This window comes from Dipteris shenzhenensis, chromosome 7 (assembly GCF_047967505.1).
Source record: "Dipteris shenzhenensis isolate YYH24624 ecotype China chromosome 7, Dip_SZ_1.0, whole genome shotgun sequence".
Taxonomy (NCBI): Eukaryota; Viridiplantae; Streptophyta; class Polypodiopsida; order Gleicheniales; family Dipteridaceae; genus Dipteris; species Dipteris shenzhenensis.
Genome location: NC_141602.1, coordinates 51,460,847 through 51,481,212, shown reverse-complemented (window position 1 = coordinate 51,481,212; position 20,366 = coordinate 51,460,847).

Below are 20,366 nucleotides of genomic sequence, written 5' to 3'. Positions count from 1 at the left end.
TGGTCCTCGGCACCTGCATCTTCTCCCTCGTCCCCGACACCTGCGTCTTCTCCTTCGTCATCGGCACCTGCGTCCGATCCTTGCCCCTGTTGATCGCTCGTCTCTGATGATGGGACGCTTGAGCTTTGACCCTGAGAGTGAACCATATAAATCGAAAATTAGATTGGAACTTAAATTAAAAAGTGAGATTACAAGCAGGAGTAAACTTATACCGTGCGAGCAGCCACCTCAGCCCAATCGACTGTCGCTCCCATTGCCTCTTGCTCAATGAACCACGGCTTGGTTCCTATCCGAAATGCGCGCCGCGTCTCTGCATTCGTAGGAAGACGACCCATCGCAGCTTGCTGTGGATCCAATTTACGAGAGTTAGAGTTAGCTAAAGTGCATGTAATATGTAAGTAAAACAAATAGAACAATACATTAAATGGAAAGAAGTAAACTTACCACGGTTGCCTCGAACGCATACCGTCCACCTGCACCAAAGTGCGAAGTACCTACGACATCCAGCCGTCTCTTCGCAGCCCTCCTCTGACCCTCGAACATTTCAGGATGGTCCCTATGTTGCTTCTTGAAGTACTTCCAATCAGCTTTGTCTGCCCAGCTGGGTTTAGACAACCCCTTTGTAATGGAAGTACGCATGGTTGATCTGCGATGCTTTAGGACCAAACCCATGCGCTCGAGCATATAACTGTTATTAAACTCCACATTTGGCGGATTAGGAAATCTGAGTTTTAACTCATCGATCACCGCCTGCTTCTTTTGGCCATCTTGATACCGCCAATCGATATTTATGCCGCTCTTGAAGTGATGACTCATCAACCGCCTCATGGCAGCCATCACTGCTTTGCCCTTTTTGTCTTCTATTATCTCTCCGGCAGATGTGATTTGATAGGAGAGATCCCCTGATGAGTAAGGGGGACTGACGGTAGCAGAGTCTGAAGGAGTGGAAGCTGCGCGACCGCTTCCGGATCGAGGAGTAGCTGTGGGAGTAGGAGAGGGAAAGGGACCTGACTGATACTGTGTCTCCGGACCAAGTGGAGACCTAAAGGAGCGTGAGTGTGCTGACTCGTCTACATCTCCTGAGTCAGCACAACATGAGCCGCCCATCCTACTCTTCCTTCCCTTGCGGGAGGCATGCGCAGGTGATGATCCCGCGGTCGAAGGGGCGCGAGGGGATGGCTGGGCTGTACGTCCACCCGTCGGTGTAGGGGAAGGAATTGCGGAGGTCCTCTGAGAGAGCAGAGAGAAGAATCTCGCTGCCTCCTCATCGTTCATCTGCGCTACAAACTCGTCGGGAGTCCCAACAAAGCCATGCGCGGCTAGCAAAGGAGTCCCCTGAGGGGTAGTCGCAGTGCTACGTGGAAGAGGGGTCGGACCAGGGGTAGTCACAATGCTAGGACCGAGAGGAGTCGGACCAGGGGTAGTCCTCAGGGTAGTCGCCTGAGAGGAATCAAAGTCCTCTGGAGCATATAGATCGTGAGCTCTCCTCCTGCGAGGCTGTCCGTACTCATCCGATGAGCGACGTGATCCCATGTCTAACATAGACACAAACACGAAAACAGAAAACAAATAAACAAACATGAGCATTCTCATAGGCATAGGCATAGGCAAGAAGAAAGAAGAGGGAAAGGAAAGAAGAGGGAAAGGAAAGAGGGAAAGAAGAAGGAAAGATAAGAGGGAAAGAAGATGTAAAGGAAAGAAAAGAATGAGAATGAGGAAATAGAGAATGAGAGAAAGGGAAAGAGATGAGGGAAAATAGAGAATGAGAGAAGGGGGAAATGAGAGAAGGGGGAAATAGAGTGGGAAATAGAGAATGAGCTTATGCAGAAATAGAGAATGAGCTTATGCTTCTCTCATTCTCTATTTCCGCATAAGCTCACGCATGTGCATGAGCTTATGCGGAAACTTAAGCATAAGCTCATGCACATGCATGAGCATAAGCATGAGAAGGATGAGTTTCCGCATGCTTATGCTCATGCGGAAATAGAGAAGGAGCTTATGCAGAAAAAGAGAAGGAGAGAAGCATCTCTCATTCTCTATTTCTGCATAAGCTCCTTCTCTTTTTCCGCATGAGCTTATGCTTATGCTCATGGGTGAGCATGAGCTTATGCTCATGTTTCCGCATATGCAAAAATGGAGGAGGGGAGAAGCATAAGCTTCTCTCATTCTCTATTTCCGCATATGCTCACGCAAAAGAGAAAGAGAAAGAGCTTATGCGGAAAAAGAGAAAGAGCTTATGCGGAAAAAGAGAATGAGATCCGCATATGCTTCTCTCATTCTCTATTTCCGCATAAGCTCTTGCGGAAACTTCCGCATAAGCTCATGCTCATGAATAAGCATAAGCTCATGCTTATGCTCATGCGGAAATAGAGAAGGAGCTTATGCGGAAAAAGAGAAGGAGCTTATGCGGAATAAGAGAAGGAGCTCATGCGGAAACTTGCGGAAACTTGCATGCGGAATAAGAGAAGGAGCTTATGCGGAAAAAGAGAATGAGAGAAGCATATGCTTCTCTCATTCTCTATTTCTGCATAAGCTCTTGCGGAAACTTCCGCATAAGCTCATGCTCATGAATAAGCATAAGCTCATGCTTATGCTCATGCGGAAATAGAGAAGGAGCTTATGCGGAAAAAGAGAAGGAGCTTATGCGGAATAAGAGAAGGAGCTCATGCGGAAACTTGCGGAAACTTGCATGCGGAAACTTGCGGAAACTTGCGGAAACTCATGCTTATGCTCATGCGGAAATAGAGAAGGAGCATAAGCATGAGCATAAGCATAAGCATAAGCATAAGCATGAATGAGCATAAGCATGAGCTTATGCTTATGCTTATGCATAAGCATAAGCATAAGCTCATGCATAAGCTCATGCTTATGCTCATGCGGAAACTTGCGAAGGAGCTTATGCGGAATGAGAGAAGGAGCTTATGCGCAAAAAGAGAAGGAGCTTATGCGGAAAAAGAGAAGGAGCACTTGCGGAAACTTGCGCATAAGCTCTTGCGGAAACTTGCGCATAAGCTCATGCTCATGCATGAGCATAAGCATGAGCTTATGCTTATGCTTATGCTTATGCTTGCGGAAACTTGCGGAAACTCATGCTTATGCTCATGCGGAAATAGAGAAGGAGCTTATGCGAAAAAAGAGAAGGAGCTTATGAGGAATAAGAGAAGGAGCTCATGCGGAAACTTGCGCATAAGCTCATGACAAGCTCCTTCTCTCATTCCGCATAAGCTCCTTCTCTATTTCCGCATGAGCATAAGCATGAGCTTATGCTTATGCTTATGCATAAGCATAAGCATAAGCATAAGCATAAGCTCATGCTTATGCTCATGCGGAAATAGAGAATGAGCTTATGCGGAATGAGAGAAGGAGCTTATGCGGAAAAAGAGAATGAGAGAAGCATATGCTTCTCTCATTCTCTATTTCCGCATAAGCTCTTGCGGAAACTTACGCATAAGCTCATGCGGAAGAATGAGCATAAGCATGAGCTTATGCTTATGCTTATGCATAAGCATAAGCATAAGCTCATGCTTATGCTCATGCGGAAAAAGAGAAGGAGCTTATGCGGAATGAGAGAAGGAGCACTTGCGAAAACTTGCGGATAAGCTCTTGCGGAAACTTACGCATAAGCTCTTGCGGAAACTTACGCATAAGCTCATGCTCATGAATGAGCATAAGCATGAGCTTATGCTTATGCTTATGCATAAGCATAAGCATAAGCATAAGCATAAGCTCATGCTTATGCTCATGCGGAAATAGAGAAGGAGCTTATGCGGAATGAGAGAAGGAGCTTATGCGGAAAAAGAGAATGAGAGAAGCGTATGCTTCTCTCATTCTCTATTTCCGCATAAGCTCTTGCGGAAACTTACGCATAAGCTCATGCTCATGAATGAGCATAAGCATGAGCTTATGCTTATGCTTATGCATAAGCATAAGCATAAGCATAAGCATAAGCTCATGCTTATGCTCATGCGGAAATAGAGAAGGAGCTTATGCGGAATGAGAGAAGGAGCTTATGCGGAAAAAGAGAATGAGAGAAGCATATGCTTCTCTCATTCTCTATTTCCGCATAAGCTCTTGCGGAAACTTACGCATAAGCTCATGCTCATGAATGAGCATAAGCATGAGCTTATGCTTATGCTTATGCATAAGCATAAGCATAAGCTCATGCTTATGCTCATGCGGAAATAGAGGAGGAGCTTATGCGGAATGAGAGAAGGAGCTTATGCGGAAAAAGAGAATGAGAGAAGCATAAGCTTCTCTCATTCTCTATTTCCGCATAAGCTTATGCGGAAACTTACGCATAAGCTCATGCTCATGAATGAGCATAAGCATGAGCTTATGCTTATGCTTATGCTTATGCTTGCGGAAACTTGCGGAAACTCATGCTTATGCTCATGCGGAAATAGAGAAGGAGCTTATGCGAAAAAAGAGAAGGAGCTTATGAGGAATAAGAGAAGGAGCTCATGCGGAAACTTGCGGAAACTTGCGCATAAGCTCTTGCGGAAACTTGCGCATAAGCTCATGACAAGCTCCTTCTCTCATTCCGCATAAGCTCCTTCTCTATTTCCGCATGAGCATAAGCATGAGCTTATGCTTATGCTGATGCATAAGCATAAGCATAAGCTCATGCTTATGCTCATGCGGAAATAGAGAAGGAGCTTATGCGGAATGAGAGAAGGAGCTTATGCGGAAAAAGAGAATGAGAGAAGCATATGCTTCTCTCATTCTCTATTTCCGCATAAGCTCTTGCGGAAACTTACGCATAAGCTCATGCGGAAGAATGAGCATAAGCATGAGCTTATGCTTATGCTTATGCATAAGCATAAGCATAAGCTCATGCTTATGCTCATGCGGAAAAAGAGAAGCATAAGCATAAGCATAAGCATAAGCATAAGCTCATGCTTATGCTCATGCGAAAATAGAGAAGGAGCTTATGCGGAATGAGAGAAGGAGCTTATGCGGAAACTTACGCATAAGCTCATGCTGATGAATGAGCAAGAGAATGAGCTTATGCTTATGCTTATGCTTATGCTTATGCATAAGCATAAGCATAAGCTCATGCTTATGGTCATGCAGAAAAAGAGAATGAGAGAAGCTTATGCGAATGAGAGAAGGGGGAAATAGATAAGGGGGAATGAGAGAAGCATAAGCATAAGAGAATAAGAGGGATGCGGAAATAGAGAATAAGGGGGAAAGGAAAGAGAGAAGGGAAAAGAGAGAGGGGGAAAGAGAGAATAAGAGAAGAGGGAAAAAAGAGAAGGGGGAAAATGAGAAAAAGAGAAGGGGGAAGAGAGGGTTCCTACGCCCATCACTGCAGCTAGCGCTTAAGGCGCTAGCTGCAGGCCAATGCAAATAACAAAAAGCTTAAATGGAAAGAAGAGGAAGTCCCGCTCGGTGTAGTGGACTGGGCCCACAAAAGAGAGACTATGTCCCGCTCGGTGTAGTGGACTGGCCCTACAAAAGAGAGAAAACAACCCATTTTTTCAAATAAGATGTTAGTGGAAAGAGGAGATCACAAAAGCAACTTCTTGAAAGGAGACAAGGAAAGAGAAGATTGAGGAGACAAGGAAAGGAGGAGATTGAGGAGAAGAGAAGGAAGAGAAGGAAGAGAAATACAGAAAGAAGAGGTGAGTTTCTTTCTTTCTTTCTTGAAATTTCGTTTTTTGTTTGAATCCTTTCTAATCAAGCATGAAAACTAGTTTAAAACTTTAGCAATACAAGTAGAAACACTCACAAAACTAAAGCTAACAAACAAACAACCTACATTGTTGAAAAAAACTCACCTTTTGAAGAACTTTCTTTCTGGAAACCAAAGAGGGAAAAAGGAGAGAGAGGGTGCACAAGAGGTAGGAGGAGGGTGAGGAGTGGGAAATAGGGTAGGAGGTTGCTTGGAATAGATGGGAGTTCAGTGAAAATAGGTGGGAGGAGATTTTGGAGAGCTTAGTTTAGAGATTAGGAAAGCTTTGAATAAAACGCCGCGGGTTTCGCCGTTTCGGGTTTTAACCCATAGCGTCGCTATATAGCGACGCTTATTCGTCGCTATATAGCGACGTTTTTAATTGAAAACGTCGCTATATAGCGACGCTTTCAATTAAAATCGTCGCTATATAGCGACGGAACAGAGCGTCGCTATATAGCGACGCTTACTGTTTGTTTTTTAATGAGGCCTCTTGTGACTCAAACATGCTATGCCTATAATTGTCAATATCTCCTCTTACTACATAGCCTTACTATATAGGATTTTTTGTTTCAATCCTTACTATATAGCGATGTCATTCTTTTTATATAGCCTCAAGAGAAGCTCAAATTAAACATGCTATGCTCATAATTGTGTACATCTCCTCTTCATGCTTATGTTTTGGTTTTATAAGTGTAGATGGAAGGGACGAGTGGAAGCTCATCCGATGATGCGCCAACGCCCGGGAGCACGAAGTGGCTTACGGAGAGGTTATATTGTCATTGCACTCATTGCAAGCGAGAAGTACGACATCAACGTCGTATTATCATGCGCCACTTGCGGATGTATGGGGAGGAGCCGGAACCAGTACCCCCCGTTGGTGTTGCACATGTTGATGGATCATCGGTAAGTCAAAGCTATTTAAGTTCGCAATCTTATTGTATACCCGGAATTAGAAGATCTTCTATTTACACGAATGAGCTTATGACAGGATGACGAGGGTGACGAGGGTACACATATACCTTCTCACTTTCAACAAGACTATAGTCTCCCAGATGACGACGAGGGTATGGTCGACATGATGGATTCCATTTTTAGGGGCACTACATCCCACGTACACGTGATGTCAGAGTCTGAGGTGAAAATGCGAGAGTTGCAATCAACACAATTGTACGAGGGTGCCAGGATGTCTAAACTACGTGCTTGTCTCTCAATCTTGAATCTACAAGTACAGTATGGGTGGTCGGATACAAGTGTCTCGGCCTTAATGAGGTTAGCCCTTGCATTAATTTGATTGACTCATTATTTGGATATTGTTTGTTTTGAGAATCATCATTTGGATAGTGTCTTTGTCATAGGTTGGTCCAAAAGATGTTGCCTGCACCAAATACCATGCCCGCATCAAGAGATGAAGCGAAAAAGATGCTAACAATGGTGGGTATGGATTATGATACCATCCATGCTTGCCGTAATGATTGTATTCTCTTTCATCGTGAGCATGGAGATTTGGCTAGTTGTCCAAAGTGTGGAAAACAACGATATAGAGATGACTTGCAGGGTGAGAGGATACCGGTAAAGGTCTTAAGACACTTTCCCATCATTGCAAGAATACAACACATGTTTCGATGCAAATCCATAGCGGAGTTGATGACATGGCATGCATCTCATCGGTCCACTGATCACACATTGAGGATTCCCGCAGATTGTGCGGCTTGGAAGCACATAGATAATCAGTGGCCGGACTTTGCGAGAGAGCCACGCAACTTACATCTTGGGCTAGCCATGGACGGCGTGAATCCTTTCGGGTTACGCTCGACATCTTGGTCGACATGGCCCATAGTCGTGGTGAATTACAATATCCCACCATGGCTAACAATAAAAAAGGGACACCTCATGCTTGCACTACTTGTGCCAGGAAAGTACAAGGCAAGAAACATGGACGTGTACATGGCACCTTTGATAGAGGAGTTACAGATATTATGGAGAGGAGTGCAGGTCTTTGATATTTCCAGAGCTCCTAGGCATACCAATGATATTTCTGTTAGGGGTATCTTGATGTGGACCATGCATGACTACCCAGGATATGGAGAGTGCGCAGGTACGTGGTTATGTCTTTACATGTACAATGAGGGATTATGCTTTTTTTACTCTCTTTTGCACTCATGTCTTGTACTAACATATTCATGCACGCGTGCAGGGCTTGTTACAAGTGGGTACCATGCTTGTCCTGTTTGTGGACCCGCTCTGAAATCGCTTGCACGCTACTCCAAACACATGAGGATAAATGTTTATGAAGGTCATGCTCGATACCTTCCGCTCGACCATCTCGCACGTGGAGGTCAGCTTGATCCACCACCATCATATTTAAAAGCAAGTGATTGGATTCAAGCTTGGAGGGAGAATGGAGAGGAACCTCCTCCTGGTATGAAGAGGCTATCGATCTTTCACGAGCTTCCTTATTGGGGTCAGTTACAAATCAATCATCTCTTGGATCCCATGCATATCTTTAAGAATGTGGGGGCTACCATTTGGGCACACTTGGTTGGTTCCAAGGACTCGAGAGGAGTGCGAGAAGACTTGCGTGCTATGAATAGGATGTCTCGTTTGTGGCCCCAAGTGCATGCTTCAGGAAAAGTTGTCCTCCCGAAAGCAACGTGGATCCTCTCTACGAGGGAGGAGGCAGCGATCAAGGCAGACATTGCCTCTTTTCAAACACCGACAGGGTACATGCGTTGCTTGAAAGGAGCATTTTCAAAGGACAATAAGCTTAGTGGCCTCAAGTCCCATGATTGGCACAAGGTCTTACAGGTATTCTAAGTAGAATTAGTGTACCGATAATAGTGATGCATTAGCGTAATTATTATTATGTTATATTGTTGACATGATTTCATTGTTGCTTTGATAGTTTATCCTTCCAATTACAATAAAAGGGTGCTTACAAGAAGATGTTAGAAATGCTATATTCAAGATCTGTGATATTGTGAGGTATGCTTACTATCAATTCGCATTATCTATTTTCTTCATGGACATGTGAAATAGGTGGATATCTCAAATATCTTACATATGCATGGACATGTGAAATAGGTGGATATCTCAAAAAGAGATCTCTATATCGAGCATCGAGAAGGCTAGGGTGGAATCCATCGAAGCCGTATGCTTGCTTGAGAAGCACTTTCCCTCAAGCATTATGACAACTCAAGTCCACTTGCTTGTGCACATAGTTGATGAGGTGGCTATAGCAGGTACCGTTCATAATCGATGGATGTTTTTTCTCGAGCGGTTTATGAAAACTTTAAAGGGGTTTTTAAGACAAAGAGCAAGACCAGAAGCAAGCATGGCAGAGGGATGGCTTGTGCAAGAGTCATTAGTATATATCACAGAGTTTCTTGCATCCACGGATCCTGATATGCCGCAAGCTTGGCACAACAAGGATGATGATCGCATCATTGGCGAGGTCCCCCAAGGAAAAGGGATTGAAAGAAAGATGAGCGAAGAGCAAATGGAAAAATTCAATAAGTTTTGTATCCTCAATAGCCCTGAGATGCAGAAGTGGATTGAGAGATATGAAGTGGCCAAAGCAGAAAGAATAAATGCAAGGACGAGATTCAGAGTAATGTACAGGCGATCACAACCATATCCACGAGATCTGGCTCTTCTCCCTACTCACATGTCACTTGATTGGCTACAACTAGCTATACGTAAAGCCGAACGTGATGGAGAGACAATAAACGAGCGCGAGCGGGAGTTATCATCTGGATGTATGGTGCATGTAAGTTTCTTATCTCTTGATGTAATTAAGTAATTATTTGTGGCAATATATGCTATAAAATAGGTGCATCTTCATTGTTTTAATGATGCTCTTTTACAGTACAAAAAGTACAGTGCATTATGGTCATATGGACGACATTTTCGCATAGAACGCATCGATTCAAAGAGAGTCACGTATGATTGTGGAGTCATGGCTAACTTCACACAAAATAGCCGAGCAAGTGCTTCGGATACCAATCTTCTCTCCTCACAGTTGGATTATTGTGGAACCATACGCGACATCTATGAAATTGATTTCAGACGATTTACTATTTTCATTCTTGATGTAAAATGGTTTAGAACTACTTACAACGGTCCCCATATAACTGTGAGAAAAGATGGTAGCGGTCTCTTTGCAATAGACTCCACCAAACATTGGACCGATGAAAGTGATACTTTTGTTCTTCCCGAGCACTGTGAGCAGGTGCATACTAATGATTTAATTAGTCGAAGCTTTCGTTTTTTAAGTCCATTGATATATATATAATTGACGACATTTGGCACGTGATTTTTCATCTTCAATATAGGTGGTTTTTCATCCGGATCGTTCTGATCCAAGATGGTGGTACGTGATCCAAGTTGCACCACGAAGTAAGCAGATTTTTGAAGATCGAGATGTGGATATGGAGATGCCACTACCAAATCCGGATCCAATTGATGAATCTAGCGAAGAAGATGTAGATCACCATATGAGGCAAGAGGAAGATGCGCATAATGACATCGCACGGGAGGAGGATGGAGATCACGATATTGACGAGGAAGACAACAATCGTCAAGATCAATCACCACACTTAAGCTTAATTGAAGAAGATGATCAAATACTTTTAGGTGAACGTACGATGCTAGAGTACGATGATGATATAGGAGATCAACTTGGTATAGAGTTGGAGATAGACTTGCTTGGCGCCTTAGACTTGGCTCAAGATGAAACAGTTGATGTAAATGCTCTTATTTAATTTGATTTTTCTCATCTCCAACTTGGACATGAATATATGAGCTTCAAAGGCTTGATGTACATGCTCTCATTTTTTATTTCTCTATGAGCTCAAACATGTATGAAAATTTAAAAAATTTTGTCATTGGAAGAAATAAATTTTAAGGCTAAAAAAAAAAAAAAAACCTCTCTGTAAAACGTCGCTATAATATAGTCTCAGTGTCGCTATATAGCGACCTTTAAAAGTCGCTATATAGCGACTTTTACTAACGTCGCTATATAGCGACCTTTCAAAGTCGCTATATAGCGACTTTTACTAACGTCGCTATATAGCGACGATTATTAAAAGTCGCTATATAGCGACGATTTACGACACCCGATTTTTATACCGACGATTAACGCTAAGCGGGCGCTAATCGTCGGTACGTAAACGTCGCAATAGGATGCGTGTGTAGTAGTGGAATATGCTCGCTCTAGAGTAACCTGCATGGCTTCTTTGTCTTTTTTATCAACAAAAATGACAATGTTGCAAATTGCCACTTTGCTAATGGTTGTATACACTATTCTGTCAATGAAGTTATGGATATCATCGCTAGAAACTTCATTGATAAAGAATAGTTGTGGCTTATCCCATGTTGACTCATTCTTAAAGAAGTCATCTTCTGAGACTCCCCTGAAGTTCACAAGCTTTCCAGACTCTGCCGTAACCTCTACATTGAATTGAAAGCTTTGGTGCATATCTGTCGGCATCCTTATCTCGCTGATTAATCTTTCCACATATGCAACCACCTGTTGTGGGATTTCTTTTCTCATATAAGAGGTTACTATTTCTGACCCATCTTCATCCTTTTTAATCCACCTATTTGCCCATAGCTCTACCTTGGGTGTTGACAAAGAAGCTATATGCTTCACCACATTATAGTCAATGTTACAATGAGTAAGCGGAATTTGTTTCTCTGACAGCAAATACTTAATGGCACTATGCACTGCATCACGCCTCACCTGTACATTGATGCATTCTTCCATGCAGTGGTCTTTGTCTTTTTTTCCCCAAAACCATTCTTTCTTTAAAATTTTTTGTGCTGCCATGAATGCATACTTTTTAGGTAAGTACTTTATAGGCCTCCACATCCTTGCCGTCAACTCCTTCTTATCCATTACCTTTGACTTTCTGGAGATAAACAAAGGAGCTTCATAGGTCAACTATCCATGCTCACAAGTAATGCATATTTCAAGCATCTCATTGAACACTTCAATAGGACGAAATATGATAGAAGTGTAGTCGGCATATCTGTCCCTCACCACCTTGAGGCTTGTCATACTTTCTTCTTGCTCTTGAGTTCCCCAAGGTACAACTGCACTTAAAGAAGTATAGAAGTTCGTGAGTGTGCCGACGTCTGCTTTTGTGACCTTTCACTTCAAATCAGGATTTGGAGAACCAAATGTTGTCCATATAACCCTTGCCTTCTGTAAGACCTCTGATGTTAAGGATATCTTACGATTTCCATGGACATAATGATTAAGTCTTTCGGACTCAATCAAATACTTGATCTCATGCCTGAATATACAGATTGTTGCAGGATAATAATGGAATGAACTTATCTTTGCAAATTGTTTTGAAGTGAGTCTTTTGACCTCCTTCGCTTCCTTTGCGATCTGATTACAAGCATAAGCCCAATGTTGACCATCAATGGGCTGGAATCTACAATGAAGGAGGAATTCCTTCTTTGCTTCCTTTAGCATATTCTCACCTTGTGCCTCTTCACCTTGTTCATGTGGAATATTTTTAAGAGTGTCTTTAAAGAATTGACTGAAGGTTTCCTGGAAATGTGTAGGCCCTGTAAATGTTATTTGATCCATAAAACTATTTTTGATTGGACAAAACATTATTGGGTGTAAGACCACATTGCTTGCCACAAGTTTCTTACCATCTCTCAAAGCCTCGTATATTTGTAGTGCATAGGATATATCAAGGCTTCGGCTATTAGTAAAGACAGCTACAGCTTCCACATATTTGGCATTCACAAACCACGTCCTTTGACCCCAGATATATCCCACATCATCATCTGTAACTACTTCATTAAGACGCACATTAAGATTTTTGATTGATGTGAGTTCATCCTGATCATCTTCAGCCTTGGGTTCTGAGTCTTCTTCATCTTTCTCTTCTTTTAACCATTTTTCATCCACATTATCTCTCTTTAAAGTGGGACGATGCCTTTTTTTACTGCTTGGAACCGTGGCTCTTGCAGTACTAGCCTTTTGCATTTCACGTCGTGGTTTGCTAGCAAGAGCTTCTAGCATAACTGCAGTGGATCGACCTTGATCTTCTTCAATTTTTTTTAATTCTGGTGCTTTCAAGGCTTGTGTTTCATCATCCTTAGTTACATCCACCATTTCTTGCCCCCAAGTAACTTGAAGTGCAAGGAGATTCTCAACTAGTGTGTGAACAAGTTAGTGGAAGGTGGAAGGTGCGGAGCAAAGGCTTGGTTCCATGACATCAACAAGCATTGAAACTTTGCAACCAATTTGAAGAGGTAAAAATTCAGCATATCCCTCGAGCTTGAAATCTAGTTGCTGATTTCTTGGCATGTGAAGCTTGTACTTCAATCATGCATGACACGACTAGAAGCACCACCCCAACAAAGCCACAAGCCACGAAGGAGGGTGATCATTTGTAAGGAATGCAAAGGGTGTGGTCATCATGAGACTAAGTGTTGGGCATACTTGATACGAGTTCACCGACTTTGGAAGATCATCAGAAAGGTCCTCAAGGACATTGCTCAAAAGAAGGATGCCAAACCGCACACCCCTTGAAGAAATAGCATGGCGACTATAAGAACTGGAAGAAGTTGAAGGTGATGTGCAAGCTCTCCAATTGTTGACATTTGTCATGGCATTCTTGTTTGCCTTGATGAACAACCTCATGCAACGTCGTGCCTCTAACCCTCGCTTGTAAAGATGGATGTGATATCATGAGGGTTGGTCCTTTTAAGATTGTCTTTGTGCTATTCTATGCTGAAGATTATTCCCGTGTAGTATTTCACACTACACCAATCACACCCTACCCTGCCTATGTGTGCTTTGTGGAGGTATCTTCACCCGATTTTTAGTTCAAGCTTTCTCTTTCTATTGTTTGTCCATAGATAAGCCTCTCTTTTCCATCTTCCAAGCATGGCTGACATTCCCATGTTTTGTGGACGGGTGGAAGAAAATCCAAATGAGTATCTTGTGGCCTTCAAGCACCGTTGTGTTTCTCTCAACTTTCTTACTGAAGACAGATGGCTGTCAGTTCTTCCCACATTTCTAGAGGGTTTGGCTCAAGTGTGGTATGAGAAGCAGGCCGAAGACGTTCACCAAAGCTGGCCAAGGTTGACAACAACGATGATTGAGTATTTTGGCAAAGAAGAGGAGCCGAAGAATGTGTACCTCCAGGTGGCAAACTTGAAGCAGTCAGAAGGTGAGACGGGACATCGATATGTGGATCGAGCGACCATGCTCCTGGACCATTTAATTGCCACATAGGAGGACAATGCCGGATTTTGAGCTGGAATGACTCAACATGTGCTGGGCTACCTTGTAGTAGGAGCAAGTGATGAATTCTGCCTCAAGCTTAAATGGGAGAATCCAAAAACTATGGTGCTAGCACATGAGATTGCTCAAAAGTTTGATAAATTCTAATCTGACCCCGCTTCAAAGAAGACGATTGTCCCTCTGCAACCCCCTCAATTCCTACAACAACAACCTGGGGGGTCTAGCTCAGGGGCATAAACCCTGTTGAGATATCGAGCTCCACTCGAGATATGCCAGGGTGACCGTTGTGTACTTATGTCACCGACTTGTTAGCTGGAGATGCGGTTGGTACACCGCCCACGAATAATAGCTGGATGATAGCTATCCTTATCTACTATAGTTTGTGGCTCAGTTAGTATGCCACCTTAGTTAGTTGAGTTTGGTTTGAGACCCACATATAGGGTTCTTCTATTTCTTTGTACTAGAGTTCTTTTGGCTTTCACAACTAAGAAGAGGAAAACTGTTTTTCAGCCTCCACTTTTGTTTGTATTGTGCATGTGAGAAAGCCACAAGTGAGACTCCTTCCCTCTCTCCCACAATCTTCACATGGTATCCAAGAGGACAAGTGTTGCTTTCCTATTTCGAGTTTGGGAGCAAATCTCTGCAGGTAGCATAGCCAGAAGTGCAGGAGTGCACTGTTTCAGATTGAGACGCCCTTCGCGGTGTGGCGAGAGCACAGTATATGCTGCGGGAGTGGGCACAGCCCTCAGTGACTTTATTTTTCTGATTTGAGGCCGTTTCGGGGCCCGTTTTGAAGGAGGAAGTTCTTCGTAGGCACTCAGAAAAAGGCCCTGTTTTTTGCTGTGCGACCACTACGCGGCTAGTAGGTGGAAAGGTGCCACAGAAATTGCATCGTATGCCTGTGTGCAGAGATATTGGGAGTTGCAGATTCATGCCTGTTGCCTGTTGATGCAAAATCGTCACTTGAAAGTGACTGTGTGGTGGAATACCACTTTCGTCAGTTTTGCAGATCTGCCCGTGTGAGGCAAAAGCTGTGTTTTTTGCACTGACAGAATATTTTGCAGTGTTCTGTAATGGCATCTGATTCTCTTTCACAGATTGTCACTGAAAAGCTTGACAAGAATAACTTCCAGGCATGGAAGTTTAGAATGACGAATTTCTTGATGGGAAAAGGCTATTGGGAATTCATTACAGGAAATGAAGAAGAACCTATTCTTCCTAATGTTCCCAGTCAACAGGAAATGCAGGCATTCAAAGGATGGCATGAGAGAGCCAGGAAAGTTATGTACTAGCTGTTTATCAGTATTTCGGACTCCATGATTGTGCATATTCAGGATGCAAATATGCCAAAGGCGGCATTGGATACTTTGGCAAAAATGTATAGCACAAATACGCAAGCCAGGAAAATGCAACTCAAACAAGAGTTGCACAATGTGCAGAGAGAAAATTTGAGCATAAATGACTACCACATGAAAGTGAAGAAAATTGCAGATGCACTTGCTTCCATTGGGTCGCCAGTGGATGATGATGATTTGGTTTCTGTGACCTTGAATGGTCTAGGAAAGGATTATGCACAGTTCCGGACATCCATTGCCGTCCGTGAAAACTTTCCTGATTTTGAGGAGTTGATTGCTCTTCTAATTTTTGAAGAGCAGAGAAATGGGGGTGCATCTTCTTCAGCAGGAACTTCAAAAGAAACTGTCTTCTACTCAAATGCTGGCAGAGGTAGAGGCAGAGGTAGAGGAGGCCAATCTGTAGGCCGTGGTAGAAATCAGAATATGCAGCAAATGCAAGAAAACTAGTCCTATGCAGGAGGACGTGGTAACTCTAGAGGCAGGGGGAGCCAAAGAGGCCGTGGTGGATGGCAGAGAAGCCAAAATGCAAACATCAATGTTGAATGCTACTATTGTGGCAAAATGGGTCATATGGCTAAAGACTGCTACAAAAAGCAGAATGACATTATGAGTGGAAAATTGCAGCAAGGCAATTATGCATCCTCTAGTAGACAGGGCGATGACAGAAATGAGCATTTGTTTATGGTGCAGCATATGACAAATTCTGTAACAAGTGCAGAAGAAAGCAATGATGTGTGGTATGTTGACTTGGGTGCGTCAAACCACATGACAGGTCACGCTGAATGGATGCAGGATGCCAGAAAAATGGAAAAACCAGGATTTGTGGAGACTGGTGATGATACTGCACATCCTATTGTGCAGATTGGCGAAATTCCTTTGTCTATGCAGGATGGGAAAAAGAAATACTTGTCTGATGTATTTCATGTCCCGAACATCACCAAGAACCTGGTTTCTGTTGGTCAAATGGTTGAGCAGGGCTTGCAGGTTAGATTTAATCCTCATGGATGCTTTGTTGAGGATATAAAAAATAACGGTCGCTTGATAGCAAAAGGAAAGAAGAAGGGCAGGATGTTTACGTTGGATGCAGATATGCCTGAATTGAGTGCAGTACTGTTTGCACATGGGACCGGTGTAGTTGCAGATATTGATATCTGGCACAAACGCATTGGTCATGTTAATATACAGCGACTAAAATCAATGCAAGCCCAAAATATTGTTGCAGGATTGCCTAAATTCAAGGTTGCAGAAATGCACAAGGTTTGTGAAGCCTGTCAATTTGGGAAACAGGCAAGGAAACCTTTTCCTAGGCATGTTCAAGAGAGTAAAAAGCCATTGGAATTAATCCACTCTGATGTGTGGACTACAAAAGCTGCATCTATTGGAGGCTGTCACTATTTTGTCACATTTATTGATGACTTTAGCAGAAAACTGTGGGTGTATTTTATGAAAAAGAAAAGTGAAGTGTTTGGGCACTTCAAAGTTTTCAAAGCTATGGTGGAAAAAGAAACAGGCCTGCAAATAAAATGCCTAAGGTCAGATGGAGGGGGAGAGTACCTCTCAAATGAGTTTGCAAGGTTCTTGCAGGAGCATGGTATAAAGCAGCAATATTCATGCAGTCATACCCCACAACAAAATGGAATTGCAGAAAGGAAAAACAGGGATATTGGAGAGGTATCTCGGGCTATGCTAAATGAAAAAGATCTACCAAATTATTATTGGGCTGAAGCAGTTGCTACAGTAGTCTATATAATGAACAGGACTCCCACTACAGCAATACATGGCATGACGCTAGAGGAGATGTATACTGGTAGGAAACCAGATATTTCTCATTTGAAGATTTTTGGTTGCATTGCCTATGTCCATGTGCCAGATGAGTTGAGGTCCAAGTTGGATCCAAAAGCTGAGAAGTGCGTCTTTATTGGTTATTCTCTGCAGCAGAAAGGGTATAGATGCTATAACCCTTCTACACGTAAGTTCACAGTGAGCAGAGATGTTGTTTTTGATGAGATGAGCAGCTGGTATAAACCAATAAATGTGATGATTGATGTAGATGCACAAAATGGTATTGCTGCACAGAATTCACAGCAGCAGTCACAAAATATCAGTGGACCTGCAGTGTCCTCTAGCAGTGGTTCACATACTTCACCATGGACAGGTAGATTGAGATCAGGAGAATCTCCTCAAAGCAATGCAGATAGTGGTACGCAGGTATCATGAAAAGGAAAAGAGAAGGTAGATCAGCCCATGTTTGACGTGAATGCAGGTCACTCTTATGTGGATGGTGAATCCAGTGGCTCAGAACAGAGCATAGATGATGAGTTGGGTATTCCTTCTGTTGTTACACCTGGAGTAAGGAAGACCAGGGATGTTTTGAGAGCACCTGCAAGTGAGCCTATTTTGCGTAGGTCTACCAGGGTAAGCTATCCTGTGGATAGGCTGAAATATGATGGATTTACAGCCATTCACTATGCCTATATGGTCAAAGTGATACATGAACCAGAACCCACTTCTTTTGAGCAAGCCATGGGAAATGAAAAATGGGAGAAAGCCATGGATGAAGAAATGGATGCCTTGGATGCTAATGCTACATGGGAATTAGTGCCTTTGCCTAAAGGCAAGAATGCAATTGGCTGTAAGTGGGTTTATAAGATCAAGCACAATGCAGATGGTTCTGTGAATAGATATAAGGCAAGATTAGTTGTCAAGGGGTATGCACAGACATATGGCATTGATTATGAAGAGACTTTCAGCCCGGTTGCAAGGATGGCAACCGTAAGAGCAGCCATTGCTATGGCTGCATCAAAGGGATGGTCTTTACATCAGATGGATGTAAAGAATGCCTTCTTGCATGGTGATTTGCAAGAAGAGGTCTTTATGGAGCAGCCAGCAGGTTATGTTCATGCTATTCATCCTGAGTTTGTTTGCAGGTTGAAGAAAGCCTTGTATGGCTTGAAGCAAGCACCTAGAGCATGGTCTGACAAGAAAGGACAGTATCTTGTCACTATTGGCTTTCAGATCTCCAAGGCAGATTTCTCACTCTATGTGAGAAAAACAGAGAAAGGGATTATGCTGCTGGTCATTTATGTTGATGATTTGATCATCACAGGTGATAGTGATGAAGATATCCTTCATGTGAAAATGCTATTGAGGCAGAAGTTTGAGATGAAGGATTTGGGAGAGCTGCGTTATTTCTTGGGCATTGAGGTGATTAGATCACCAAGTGGGATACAGCTCTTGCAGAGGCAGTATGGATTGGACATGCTGTCCAAATATGGGATGACAGGCTGTAAGCCTATTTCAGTTCCTTTGGAGCAGAATGTGAAGCTGAGCACATATGCAGGCGAGCTTCTGGAAGACCCTACTATGTACAGACGCATAGTAGGAAGTTTGATTTACATGACTATTGAGCTATGCTGTTGGGTTGGTAAGTCAGTTTATGCAGGCTCCAAGGAAACCGCATTTGGATGCGGCTAGACGCATACTCAGGTATGTGAAGTCCACATTGCAGTATGGACTATTTTATGAGGCTGGGGTTCAGATACAGTTGCATGGATACACTGATGCTGATTGGGCTGGTAGCATTTCTGATAGACGATCTACCAGTGGATATGTGTTCTCTTTTGGGAGTGCTGCAGTCACTTGGAGCAGCAAGAAACAGCCTGCAGTTGCCTTGTCGAGCACAGAGGCTGAGTACAGGGGTGCAGCAATGGCTGCATGTGAGGTAGCTTGGTTGCATAAGCTACTCTATGATATGCATCAGTCTACAGATGGGCCAGTTGTCATTTATTGTGACAACATGAGCAGTATACACTTGGCAAAGAACCCAGTCTTTCATGCCAGAACAAAGCACATTGAGGTGCATTATCACTATGTGTGGGAGAAGGTTTTACTAGGTCTTATTGATCTAGTTTATGCCAGCACAGAGGATCAGGTAGCTGACATATTCACGAAAGCATTGGGTGCAGAGAAGCTGCCCAAGTTCAGAGACCTGCTTGGTGTGCAAGATTTGGGATTGAGCTCGAGGGGGAGTGTTGAGATATCGAGCTCCACTCGAGATATGCCAAGGTGACCGTTGTGTACTTATGTCACCGACTTGTTAGCTGGAGATGCGGTTGGTACACCGCCCACGAATAATAGCTAGATGAGAGCTATCCTTATCTACTATAGTTTGTGGCTCAGTTAGTATGCCACCTTAGTTAGTTGAGTTTGGTTTGAGACCCACATATAGGGTTCTTCTATTTCTTTGTACTAGAGTTCTTTTGGCTTTCACAACTAAGAAGAGGAAAACTGTTTTTCAGCCTCCACTTTTGTGTGTATTCCCCCATTGTGCATGTGAGAAAGCCGCAAGTGAGACTCCTTCCCTCTCTCCCACAATCTTCACAAACCCACCCCTCATCAAGGATGTATCCATCGCCTCCACCTCAAATGTATGGTCCTCCCTTAGATGCTTACCCTTAGCAAGGTGTATATCCTCACCCTTCACCTCGAAGATCTCCCCAGCCTCGCCCACGAGCCCCCCTCCTCTCTACTCCCGTGGCCCCTCCAGCTAAAGAGGCCCCCCCTGCAACATAACCTAGAGTCAATGACCTAGCCAAGGCCCTGAATGATCTTCAACTTGAGATGGTGGGCATCCAAAATCAAGCCAACCACCCTCCAAGAGACCATGCTAATGTTGTATGCTATGAGTGCCACCAGAAGGGTCATTATCACACAGAATGCCCCAATATTCCAAGGGTGAATCTTCTAAGTGAGTCAGGCACTGAGGATTCTGATGTAGAGATCCTTGACCTCAGGAAAAGAAGTCGTGCCACCTCAGACCCCTCTCCAAACCGTGGCCGAGCTGCCCCAGGAAGAAGGTGTCCTTCTCAGAGCCCTCAGATGCTGAGATGGCAGACCCACCAACAGAGAAGGCTAAAAGATCTCATAGGAGTAAGTGGTCACCCTTGGATTTTCCCATCGGCTCAGGGAAAGAGGATTATTTGGTCCTTCAGGACCTTGCTCATCGGTCTTTGAGCATCACACTCCCTCAACTAATAGCATTAAGCCCTAAGGTGAGACGTGA